The following is a 12,380-nucleotide window of genomic DNA, read 5'->3' on the forward strand; positions in this document are numbered from 1 at the left end:
CAACATTGTAAGACAGTGAAGGTTCTGCCTTGTCAAAGCAAGAGCTCACCAATAAGAAAAATTCCCTCAGACTACTCTGTCTTCTTTCCCTGTTGTCCAAACTCCTTGACAAAGTAGTTGCCTCATAAATCTAAAACCACCTAAATTCTTCTGGGCTACTCAGTGACCAGCAACATGACTTTAGGACTGGTCCTAGTAACTGTGTGGCACAACTATCTCAAACAGTTCATTTGCTAGTGGCAACTAACTGAAGAAAGCTAACAGAAGTTATATTTCTTGACCTCACAATAGCCTTCAACTTTGCTGACTATCAGAAATTGCTGGAAGAACATAACCTTTTTTGCCGATTTTCGCTCTGCCATATGTCAATCATCACCTCTCTTTTGAGCCTTTTCTTTCCCTAACACCAGGGCAAGATTTGACTGAGAAGAGACATCATTTAGGCATCCATCAGATGTAAGTCAGGTTTTTTTCTTGATGCCCCATGTCCTTTATGAAACCTTGAATCATGAGGGAAGGTAATGTCATGTAATGAACTCACTAGTCATCTCTCACTGCTGCAAGGGTCCAGCAAGCAACCCTACCCAGCCATCCTGAAGCATAGCTAGTGTTTTCCACAGTCTCCACCAAGAGAAATGACACTGTGCCATGTGCTCACTGAGCTGCCACACTTGTCCCACTCCCCCACCCCTGGCTCCTTTAGTGATGGAGAGCTTAACCTTTGCAGCCTTAGGAAAATCAGCTGTTATCTTCAGGATAGATCCTTTCATATACTAGACCAGATGTAGTCCTCCAGTCAATCAGTGAGCATCAATACATCTTCCAGCCATTCATGAGCATCAATACACTACAGTCTTTTCTACTTAGACATCTTGTTTTTTGCCATCATCATTAGTGCACTAGCAATTGACTTTGAGAAATTACATGGAATCTGTTATACTGATTACATAATAGTTTAGGAATTCCCTAAAGATTCAAACATCATTTCATTCAAACTGGCCAACAGCCATAAATAGGTCTGTCAGTTACTAGCAAACTTACGACTGATGGTGAATATTGCAATTACCAAAGCAGTGACATTTGAAGCTCATACAGACAAGCTACCATAAAGAAAAACTAGTTTGTTACAAGTCCTGAAGGGTACCTCACAGAAAGGGTAAATGGTTTTACACTTATGGGTGCCCAGCAAAGTGAAATTTGGACTGAATTAATCAGTGAAGATGTTGACAATAGCTTCATTATCCGAACAGGTGGCAACATTTGGTATGAGCTCAATACAGCACAGATGAGCAATTCTGTAATTTCTAATATAACTTAAGAAGGCTTTGTGATAGCAGTGTCAACCTTACGTTCATAAGTGGTCTTGGAGTCCTTTAATATTATGCTTGAAGTCACTAATCAAATTTATGTCCATCTTTATTGATGAGCTCTCTCTGATCTCTGGAGTGAATCCAAACAAAATCTAAGGCATCCTTTGAAATCTACAGAAAAATAAGTATTTTTATTCACTGTACTACACTTTTAAACTGTGTATCACTGAATTGCTGCCTACTTTTAATTGGTTTTAACCATTTTAACTGTTCTTCTGTTTCACTGTTTCAACTGTTTGCTGTTTGAGATTTGCTGAACCTAGACTCTTTGGCATTATCTGAGCACTAAAACCAGCCATCTTACATTAAGAGGGCCCTCTGCACCCTTGTGGCAGAAGAGTGTAGCCAAGGACCCATCTGAGTTGGAGATTGTTAGAACAAGGCTGACTATTAAGCATTTCCATTGGCTACCTTGTTTGAAAATTGCTTAACTTGGCTTGTATTTAGGTAGCATGTTTGCAACTGTCCTCATTCAAATAAGCAAAATTTACACCTAGTAATTTGGATAGTCAGTTCTCCTTCATTTCTCCTGCCAGCCTGATTGACATGGGTAACCTTTGGCAGTGTAGCAATTGCCTCATGTACACTGACAACTCACTACTCCTAAGCCACTCAAGCTAAATTTGTGAGAGATGCATATACACTAAGAATTTGCAATTCTTGCTCTCTCACTCACAGAACAGTGACACTAAACAGGTTGTCAGCCAACATACTACACCTCCTGCACAAACCATGCTCTCAACACATAAACCATAATACACGGAGGCATTTACCAGAAATTTACCTAAACACCAGAGACCTCCAAAACACAAACATGCTACACCTAATTCAGCATCTACAGCACTCAATACACATAAAATCAGAAGCACAAGTTTCTCAGCAAACAAGCCCCTAAGTCAAAGAACATCTAGTGCCACACCATCATAGTTCATGTTGGTGTGAATGACTTGAGGCGTACCTCACTGGACTATAGGAAGAGAGACATGACTGAGCTCTCAGGCAGGTATGTCCCTAACCTTGAGCAGCATACTACCTTCACCTAAGATAACACCACAATATAAACAAAAAAATGATTGACTTCAACAATTGGCTTAGTTTCTGGTGTCATTCTAAGGGGATCCAGTATCTGTCAGCCTGGGATGACACAGTAGACAGACCACGCTGCTTTGCCAGAGATGGTGTTTATCTGTCACGTCTGAGATTTTGGTTACTGGCTAAGGCTCTTGCCTCCCCCACAGTGCCTTTTTTAGGGAATGTCACAACAAAATTCCTGACTTAAGATATCTCCAAAAAACAACGTCAAGGTTATGTTGCTAAAGGCTAGAAGTCTAAAACTAAAACCACACTCACTGGAAGCAGCCCTCACCTTAGAAGATGCTGACATCTATACAGTCACAGAGACTTGGTTTAAGGCTGTGAAAAGCACCCCAGCCATACAGGTTTATAATGTCTTCCACACATTCAGACCACAAAGCGAGAACTAGAGGAGGAAGAGTATCAATATTCATCAAAGATTAATCCACCTCTAGACTGGTTAAACAAAATGATTCCCTTGAACTAATCCAGGTCCAATTGACTGTTGGTAAGACCCCTCTCCAAGTTATTGCCAGTTATAGGACCCCCTATATGAACCAAGATACCCACACTTCATACTTGGATCTACTTGAATCATTCAAGATACAACCAAACACCCTGGTTTATGTGACTTTAACTACCCATCCATAGATTGGGTAAGTTATACATGTACCAACACACTTGCCCAAAGGTTCTTGGACTTCAACTCCAATGCCCTGGACCAGTTGGTTGACACCCCCACAAGTGGTCCAAACATCCTGGATCTGTTGCTCGCTAACATGGGTAATCATTGTACCATTCCATGTGTGCAACCCTCCCTAGTGAGGTCTGATCATAAATCAGTCTCATTAGAGGTAGCAATAAAATCTGACCCCCCATTAGCAACAACTAGACTAAAAACCTAATATGTGATAGCATTAATAGCTTCATAGCCCCTGCACTCAACGATGGCATGGACAACTATATTACAATTTACGCCAATTACTTGTATAAGCACCTATACAAATGTATTGTCTCAGCTGTACCTGATCCTCAAGAAAGAACAAGCCTGCCTGGTGGACATCCCCCATTAACAGGTTATACAATATGAGAAAGAAATTGCTGCCCAAGAGCAAGAAGAAACAGTCTCTGTATTGGAAGCATTCCCTTTTTGGCTTAAACAAGCAAATAAGACAGCTTGTAAGACATTCTAAAACTATGAATCCAAATTAGCCTCCTTCACTAAGGATAACCATAACCTCTTCTTTAGCTACATCAGAAACCTTAAAGGAAAAACCCAGATCTGCACATAACTGGTTGTTAATGGCACCACATATACTTGTTGTTGTGTCTTTTGGCTTTTCCCGGTTAGGGGTCGCCACAGCGGAACTCTGGTCCACTAATGATTGGTAGTTGATTTTTACGTGCCGAGTTACCAGCCCTGATGCACAACCTTCAACGAAGGTACGCCCATTCGCGCATGTCTTTATGCAGAAGACGCTCTAACAGAGAATTGAACCGGACAGCGTCTTACTGTGAGGAGACAATGCTACCGCAGCACCACCTGTGCAGAAATAGCCAACCTGCTAGCGAACAGGTTCAGTGAAAAGTTCTCCCCCCTGTCCCCACCACATATCCCCCAACGCATCCCTACTACCTGCCCTCCACTTAGTATCTCCAAGGAGCAGGTCATAAACACTCTCTTCAAAGCTAAAAACACAGCCTCTATGAGACCTGATGATATCTCAGGCTGCGTTCTAAATGGATTTCCAGTAAACCTCTAGCAGTGTAGTTTCCCCCTATTAGAATCCCCTTGGGCTGCGTGCATATTAGGGAAATATGTTTTACACCCCTATGTAAGAACATCTAAGACCTAACAGGAACACAAGCTAAAAAGCAAAAAACATTTGGGACCCCATGAACCCTGATTACCTAACGGTGCAACGGTACTATCCAATAAGAAGGGAACCGAGTTGAAATAATTTAGACTACCTAACAAGATTGGAACAAGTTGACTAATTTTACACCCCTATGTCAAAATGTCTGAAGATCTAATAGGAACACAAGTTAAAAAAAGAAAAAGCATTTGGGAACCCACAAACCCTGATTACCCAATGGTGGAGTGGTACTATCCTATAAGAAGGGAAACAAGCTGAAATACTTTAGACTACCCAACATGACGGGAACCAGTTGATTAAGTAGGACTAGACTTTTTTCATGTCTGAACAAAATATAGTGCATCAAGTTTACATTTGTAATAAGTTAACTGTAGTTATACTTGATTTCTGATATGCACGTAGCATGAGGAATTCCACCACCCCTCCAGAGCAGCACGGCATTTCCTTTTTGTAAACTTTATCTCCCACAGAGACTAATCTCTTTACTTGGCTAACCTATTGTACCATATCCTGCTGCATTCTTACCCCTTTCTAACCTCCATAGGAGCCTGCCAACACAAGCTCAGCCCTCAGCCTTCTGAAACAGCAATATTTAGCAACTAAATAGTTATAGATTGGGAAGCAAAGCTCAAATAGGGACGCATTTTATAAGCCATTTTCAACATAAAACTCAAACTCATCCTAAAACCTTCACTAATTGTTTTTCTACCCCCCACTTTCCTGGCTCAGCCCACTTGGTTCTCCTGCCCTACCCCCATTCCCACCCACCACACTGATCAATTACATTTATACTTACTATAACTCCTCCCCTCATCAACACCAGCCAATAAGCCCCCAACTATTTCATCCAAGCCAATTACTCCTCCACTAGTTAACTCCATCTATCTACACCTATTACATCTTTCATAAATCTCCCCTCTCTTTCACTCACTCCACCCTACACTTATTTCTGTTACCTCTAGAACTCAATCACTATGCTTTCCCCCTCACACTGCATTATTTTCATAATATTCCTAATCACCTCCCTAGGCACATTAATAAAATCCACCTTCCTTAGGTGCATTCTAACTCCTGTACCTGTAAAAACATCTACCCAGGCCTTACCTCTTGACGTCCACATTGATAGGTTCTCTAACATTACAGCCACCCTTATTGAACATAATATTCACATCACAAAATTCAACTCCTTATCACTAACAAACCCAAACAGATACCCTTTATAGTCTCCAAGCATACCAAGAAAGCCAGCCTTACTTTCCACATTATAAATCACCTCTTTAAACTTTCCCAGTACAGCAATATTCATCCTAAACCCAGACCTACACTGTCACCTGACTCCTATCAACCTTTCTCCACTGAATATTTGTTACTAATAACAGTAAACAGAACCACGAAAGTGTTCAGTCTACAAATAACTACCGAATGGACTGCTGTAAGAACGCTGGTCCACGAACTCCTAAGGTGACAAAACCACTTTATGTCAGAACCGCCAACAAATGCAAAGTGGCACAGAAGTTGGCATAGAAAATCTCCTTTTAATGTCAAATTCCACAGCTTGGTATGGTTTACTATTGAAATGTCGAACGGCACTACATCGACTGTACTATAGTCGAACACGGAAGTTCGAAAATAGTAATGTCGACGTAAAAAAAACAATCTAGGAATGGTTTTAACATGGGTCAAGGTAGGTGTTCAGTATTATTCAGAACTACAAACATCTCCCCTACCTCGACCCATGTTAAAACACAGTCCAAGATTGTTTTTTTGTCGTCGACATTACTATTTTCGAACTTCCGTGTTCAACTATAGTACAGTCGATGTAGTGCCGTTCGACATTTCAATAGTAAACCGTTTGGTATAATAGTTTCCACAGTTTGGTATAATAGTTAAGCGCTTTCACCCACTGAATGTGGGCTTCATCAGAACACCTAATAACATCTCTACTACGATTTAAATACTTCAATTTGGCGCCAACTGAATGCTACAATTTTTCTTAAAGTGATCAGTGCACCAAAAAATAACATATAATATAAAGTGTCTCTGTATACATACTGTTACATCCTAATACAAAAATGCACTGTTATACAAAAATGCGTAAAATATAAAAACTTAAAAATGTTAAAATATTGAATACAAAATATAAAATATAAAATATACAATGCAACACACTTCTTCAATGAGCATACTGTGAATAAACCCTTCAATGATTCGCATGTTTGAAAATGCTCATACACCAAATCTAAATACATATACAAATACAATATCATTCCTTACATTAGGAAATTCAAGCACTGCTCTTCCCACTGTTATAGATGTTCCTTTACAAATAAAACATTGCAAAAAAAATTACAAAAAAAAAACTGTTACACAAAAATAATACTAATACACTGGTGAAATTTCTTATATAATAACAATATTTAATAATTGAATCTACCAATACTCTATTGCGTATGCATTATCTGCTTCCTTACTAATAAAGGTTTTATAGATATGTGGTCATTGTGGCCCGGTGGTGTCGATGCATCAGTAACTAATTACCACCAGACTTCTTTGTATCCTAAAGTGGCCTTGTTATTACCTCCTCTAGGGTCTATTTTGATGTTCTCCAAGATGGCAAATTTAAAAATATGGCTGCCCCCACATTTTTCTATGTGCCTGTAAAGGGCATTGTTTATGTCTTTTCTCCGGATACTATATAGCTGATCATAAATTTGTTTTCTAAAACTTCTCTCAGTTTTCCCTATATAATATCCAGTACATGTCATGCATTTTGCCAAATAAATCACTAATTTGAAGTTACAACTACCTTGTCGAAACTTAATCCTGGTTTTATTAATGTTATCAAGTGTAATCCCTTCATCTTCCATTATTGCATGACGTTGGTTGCAACATCCACATTTTTTAGTGTGCTTTTTACTATAGTCTAAATTTTTCCCTACATTCACTTGTTCCAAATACATTTTGATGTTACGGCCAATTTTGCACACAAACATAGGCTTAGGACCTATGATGTCCACTATCTCTTGATCGACCATCATGACATTCCAGTTATTAATCATAATATTCTTAACCTTATTGGTGAATGGACCATATTCAAGAATGCATGCTCAATGAAATGAAACATTAGTAGAATTCACCTTTTCTACTCTAATAGGGGTTATAATCTTCCTATTTACTCCCAATAGTGGAGAATACTTGTGTCCCCATTCCTTAATGATGTATTTTTCCTAACGTCAGCCATCATAATCTTGCAGTAACCCCTTTCTTCAAACAGATCTGTAATAAAGTCTATCTCTTCTATCATATCTGCATGCACAGATATCATTCTTGCCGCTCTAATACATTGTCCTTTGTAAATATTGTATAACAATTTTCTAGGGTGGTTGCTAGTATATTCTAAATACCCATTGGAAAAGGTATTTTTTCTATAAATACGGGATTTGAAACCCTTATCTCCATTGGAGATGTAAGTGTCCAGATATGCTATGCCTTCACTGTTGCTGGAATGAGTGAACCTAAGATAATCACTACTGTGGTACAAATATTCAATAAAGGTATTTAAGCACTCTGGGCTTCCATCCCAAAGGATGTAAATATCATCCAAGAACCGAGAATAATATCTGACATATTTGTAATAAGCACTTTTGAAGACTACAGACTCTTCCCAGTCCAACATAACCAGGTTGGCATACATGGGGGCACATGCTGCCCCCATTGCTACCCCCCTGGTTTGTTTGTAGTGTTCGCCCTCATAGAATATATAATTGTGATCAAGCACAATGAACATACATTCTAGGATCAAACACACCCTATCCCATTCCAGATTAGCATATTTTTAATACTGTTGCTAAATGCATCCATACCATCCTCCTTGGGGATACATGAAAACAGGTCCACGACATCATATATTAGCCCTTCTTTCTATAAATCAATAGGGAAATTCTTTAAAAAATTCATATATTATTCTCGGTTCTTGGATGACATTTACATCCTTTGGGATGGAAGCCCAGAGTGCTTAAATACCTTTATTGAATATTTGAACCACAGTATTGATTATCTTAGGTTCACTCATTCCAGCAACAGTGAAGGCATAGCATATCTGGACACTTACATCCAACAGAGATAAGGGTTTCAAATCCCGCATTTATAGAAAAAATACCTTTTTCAATGGGTATTTAGAATATACTAGCAACCACCCTAGAAAATTGTTATACAATATTTACAAAGGACAGTGTATTAGAGCGGCAAGAATGATATCTGTGCATGCAGATATGATAGAAGAGATAGACTTTATTACAGATCTGTTTAAAGAAAGGGGTTACTGCAAGATTATGATGGCTGACATTAGGAAAAATACATCATTAAGGAATGGGGACACAAGTATTCTCCACTATTGGGAGTAAATAGGAAGATTATAACCCCTATTAGAGTAGAAAAGGTGAATTCTACTAATGTTTCATTTCATCGAGCATGCATTCTTGAATATGGTCCATTCACCAATAAGGTTAAGAATATTATGATTAATAACTGGAATGTCATGATGGTCGATCAAGAGATAGTGGACATCATAGGTCCTAAGCCTATGTTTGTGTACAAAATGGGCCGTAACATCAAAATGTATTTGGAACAAGCGAATGTAGGGAAAAATTTAGACTATAGTAAAAAGTGCACTAAAACATGTGGATGTAGCAACCAAAGTCATGCAATAATGGAAGATGAAGGGATTACACTTGATAACATTAATAAAACCAGGATTAAGTTTCAACAAGGTAGTTGTAACTTCAAATTAGTGATTTATTTGGCAAAATGCATGACATGTACTGGATATTATATAGGGAAAACTGAGAGAAGTTTTAGAAAACAAATTTATGATCACCTATATAGTATCCGGAGAAAAGACATAAACAATGCCCTTTACAGGCATATAGAAAAATGTGGGGGCAGCCATATTTTTAAATTTGCCATCTTGGAGAACATCAAAATAGACCCTAGAGGAGGTAATCACAAGGCCACTTTAGGGTACAAAGAAGTCTGGTGGCAATTATTTACTGATGCATCGACACCACCGGGCCTCAATGACCACATATCTATAAAACCTTTATTAGTAAGGAAGCAGATAATGCATACACAATAGAGTATTGGTAGATGCAATTATTAAATATTGTTATTATATAAAAAATTTCACCAGTGTATTAGTATTATTTTTGTGTAATAGTTTTTTTTTTGTAATTTTTTTTTGCAATGTTTTATTTGTAAAGGAATATCTATAACAGTGGGAACAGCAGTGCTTGAATTTCCTTAAGTAAGGAATGATATTGCATTTTTATATGTATTTAGATTTGGTGTATGAGCATTTTGAAACATGCGAATAGTTGAAGGGTTTATTCACAGTATGCTCATTGAAGAAGTGTGTTGCATTGTATGTTTTATATTTTGTATTCAATATTTTAACATTTTTAAGTTTTTATATTTTAAGCATTTTTGTATACCAGTGCATTTTTGTATTAGGATGTAACAGTATGTATATAGAGACACTTTATATTATGTTATTTTTTGGTGCACTGATCACTTTAAGAAAACTTGTAGCATTCAGTTGGCACCAAATTGAAGTATTTAAATTGTAGTAGAGATGTTATTAGGTGTTCTAATGAAGCCCACATTCAGTGGATGAAAGCGCTTAACTATTATACCAAACTGTGGAAACTATTATACCAAACTGTGGAATTTGACATTAAAAGGAGATTTTCTATGCCAACTTTCTGTGCCACTTTGCATTTGTTGGCGGTTCTGACATAGAGTGGTTTCATCGCCTTAGGAGTTCGTGGAGCAGCGTTCTTGCAGCAATAACAGTAAACATACAGAGCATCTGTAATAAAATTACCAAATTTTACTCATGGCTTGCAATTATTCCCCTGATATGGTAGCAGTCACCGAACCCTGGTTAAAACCACACATTCTAGATACTGAAATAATCCCTCCAGGATATAATATTTTAAGAAATGATAGAGCCCACAAAAAAGCAGGTGGTGTCGCACTAATCTACCATAGCACCAGAATGTAAAAAGGAATAACAGTTATCATAACATTAATAATGACAATATTCCAGTTAGGAGATCCAAAAGGATCAGAGACAACAACAGAACCAACAAAATCAAACAAACACAATCTCTGGCAACTGACAGGTTTTTCAGAAGCTCACCAGTGTTTAGAAATGGACATCATTGAACCGGTTCACCATGCTAGTGAACAACCTGGAGGGGTCAAGGTGGTGGAGCTGAATATGCACTCTGTACTTGATTTATGGCATAGTAATTTAAGGTAGGTTTCTAACCAAGAAAATTTAAGTTTGGGTACTACACAGAATGATTTTAACCAAGATGAACTTAATAACAGCCCTGTCATTGTCAACAATTCTTGCGATAATTTTCTTGTTTACAGTTTCTCTGATTCTACAGTTGATACAAGTATTGCTGACTTTCTTAGTAAGGCTTTAACTTTTGTACCTGCGAGGAGGCCGAATCTAGCAAACACTTTAATTGACTTGAAATTCTACCTAAGGAAACTGAATTTTAGAATCATGCTGGGGGTGAACCGTGACAATCCTGATAATTTTTACATACCTAGTACCTTTAAACCCACCTTTACACCCTATTTTAGGGTTGTATGAGAAAGTCTGTGAACTTGATATAAGGAACGCTTTATGGGGAAATGCAATGGTAAGAGTAATTTGATAGTAATTAGTAATTTAGAATCATGCTGGGGGTGAACAGTGACAAGCCTGATAATTTTTACATACCTAGTACCTTTAAACCCACCTTTACACCCTATTTTAGGGTTGTATGAGAAAGTCTGTGAACTTGATATAAGGAACGCTTTATGGGGAAATGCAATGGTAAGAGTAATTTGATAGTAACGTTGTTGTTGTGTCTTTCGGCTTATCCCGGTTAGGGGTCGCCACAGCGGAACTCCGGTCCGCTGATGTTTGGTAGGGGATTTTTACATGCCGAGTTACCAGACCTGATGCACAACCTTCAACGAAGGCACGCCCATTCACACATGCCTCCACACAGAAGACGCTCTAGCTGAGAATTGCAACAACGTAAGATTCCTTAAACAGCAAAAGTTTCACATCATGAAACCCGATAAGGGTGGGGGAATCATTGTGATGGATCTCCACTAGTAGAATGACTGGATGGAAAAAAATTTAGATACTGACATTTATCAAGGGATTTCAAAAAATGAACTAAATTGTAACTATCAAAACATCTCAAAGGCACTCAATGATTTGTTACTTGAAAGGAGAATCTACATGAATCTTTTCAACTATTTTCACATGCCCTCCCCCACAATCCCCATGTTATTTGGTATCCCATAGATAAACAAGAGTGTATCAGACCCCCCCCCCCCATGCACCCTATAGTCGATGGACATAATTCCATCACATACCCCAGTGCAAACTTTCTTGACGAAAAACTAAAAGTGCATCTACACAGTGAAAAACTCATTTGTAAAGACTCATGGTCCTTTTTAGCCACCATAGAGGGAACGCATTTTGAAGATGATGACATATTTTTAACAATTAAAGTAAGGGATTTATAAGTGTCATTCCCCAGGATAACGGAATTAGTATGGTTGTTGGTTATTTACACAGAAAAGAAGTCACACATCATGACATCAACCAATCAATCAATATGAGGACCTGTTAGAGCTGGTGTTGAACAACAATTTTTTGTTTTTTAATGGTGATTTTTATCTTCATGCTATGGGTTCCCCTTGTGGCGGAATGTTTGCAAATATAGTGATGGCTCGATGAAAGTACCAATACATTTTAGATCATCCAAAGTACAAGGGTAGACTTAAGATTTACACACATTACCTGGTTGATATTTTTATCTTATGATGGGGTGGGGTAGAAGGGACTGATGCATTTTTAACATTCATCAACAACACTACTAACTTTTTGAAATTTACGTATGAATTTGACAGTGAGAAAATATCTTATCTGTACATCCTCCTGAGTAAGGACAGGATTAACCACAGATTTACAAGTACGATTTTT

This window comes from Protopterus annectens, chromosome 13.part0, assembly GCF_019279795.1.
Source record: "Protopterus annectens isolate FY-2018-M chromosome 13.part0, PAN1.0, whole genome shotgun sequence".
Classification (NCBI taxonomy): domain Eukaryota; kingdom Metazoa; phylum Chordata; order Ceratodontiformes; family Protopteridae; genus Protopterus; species Protopterus annectens.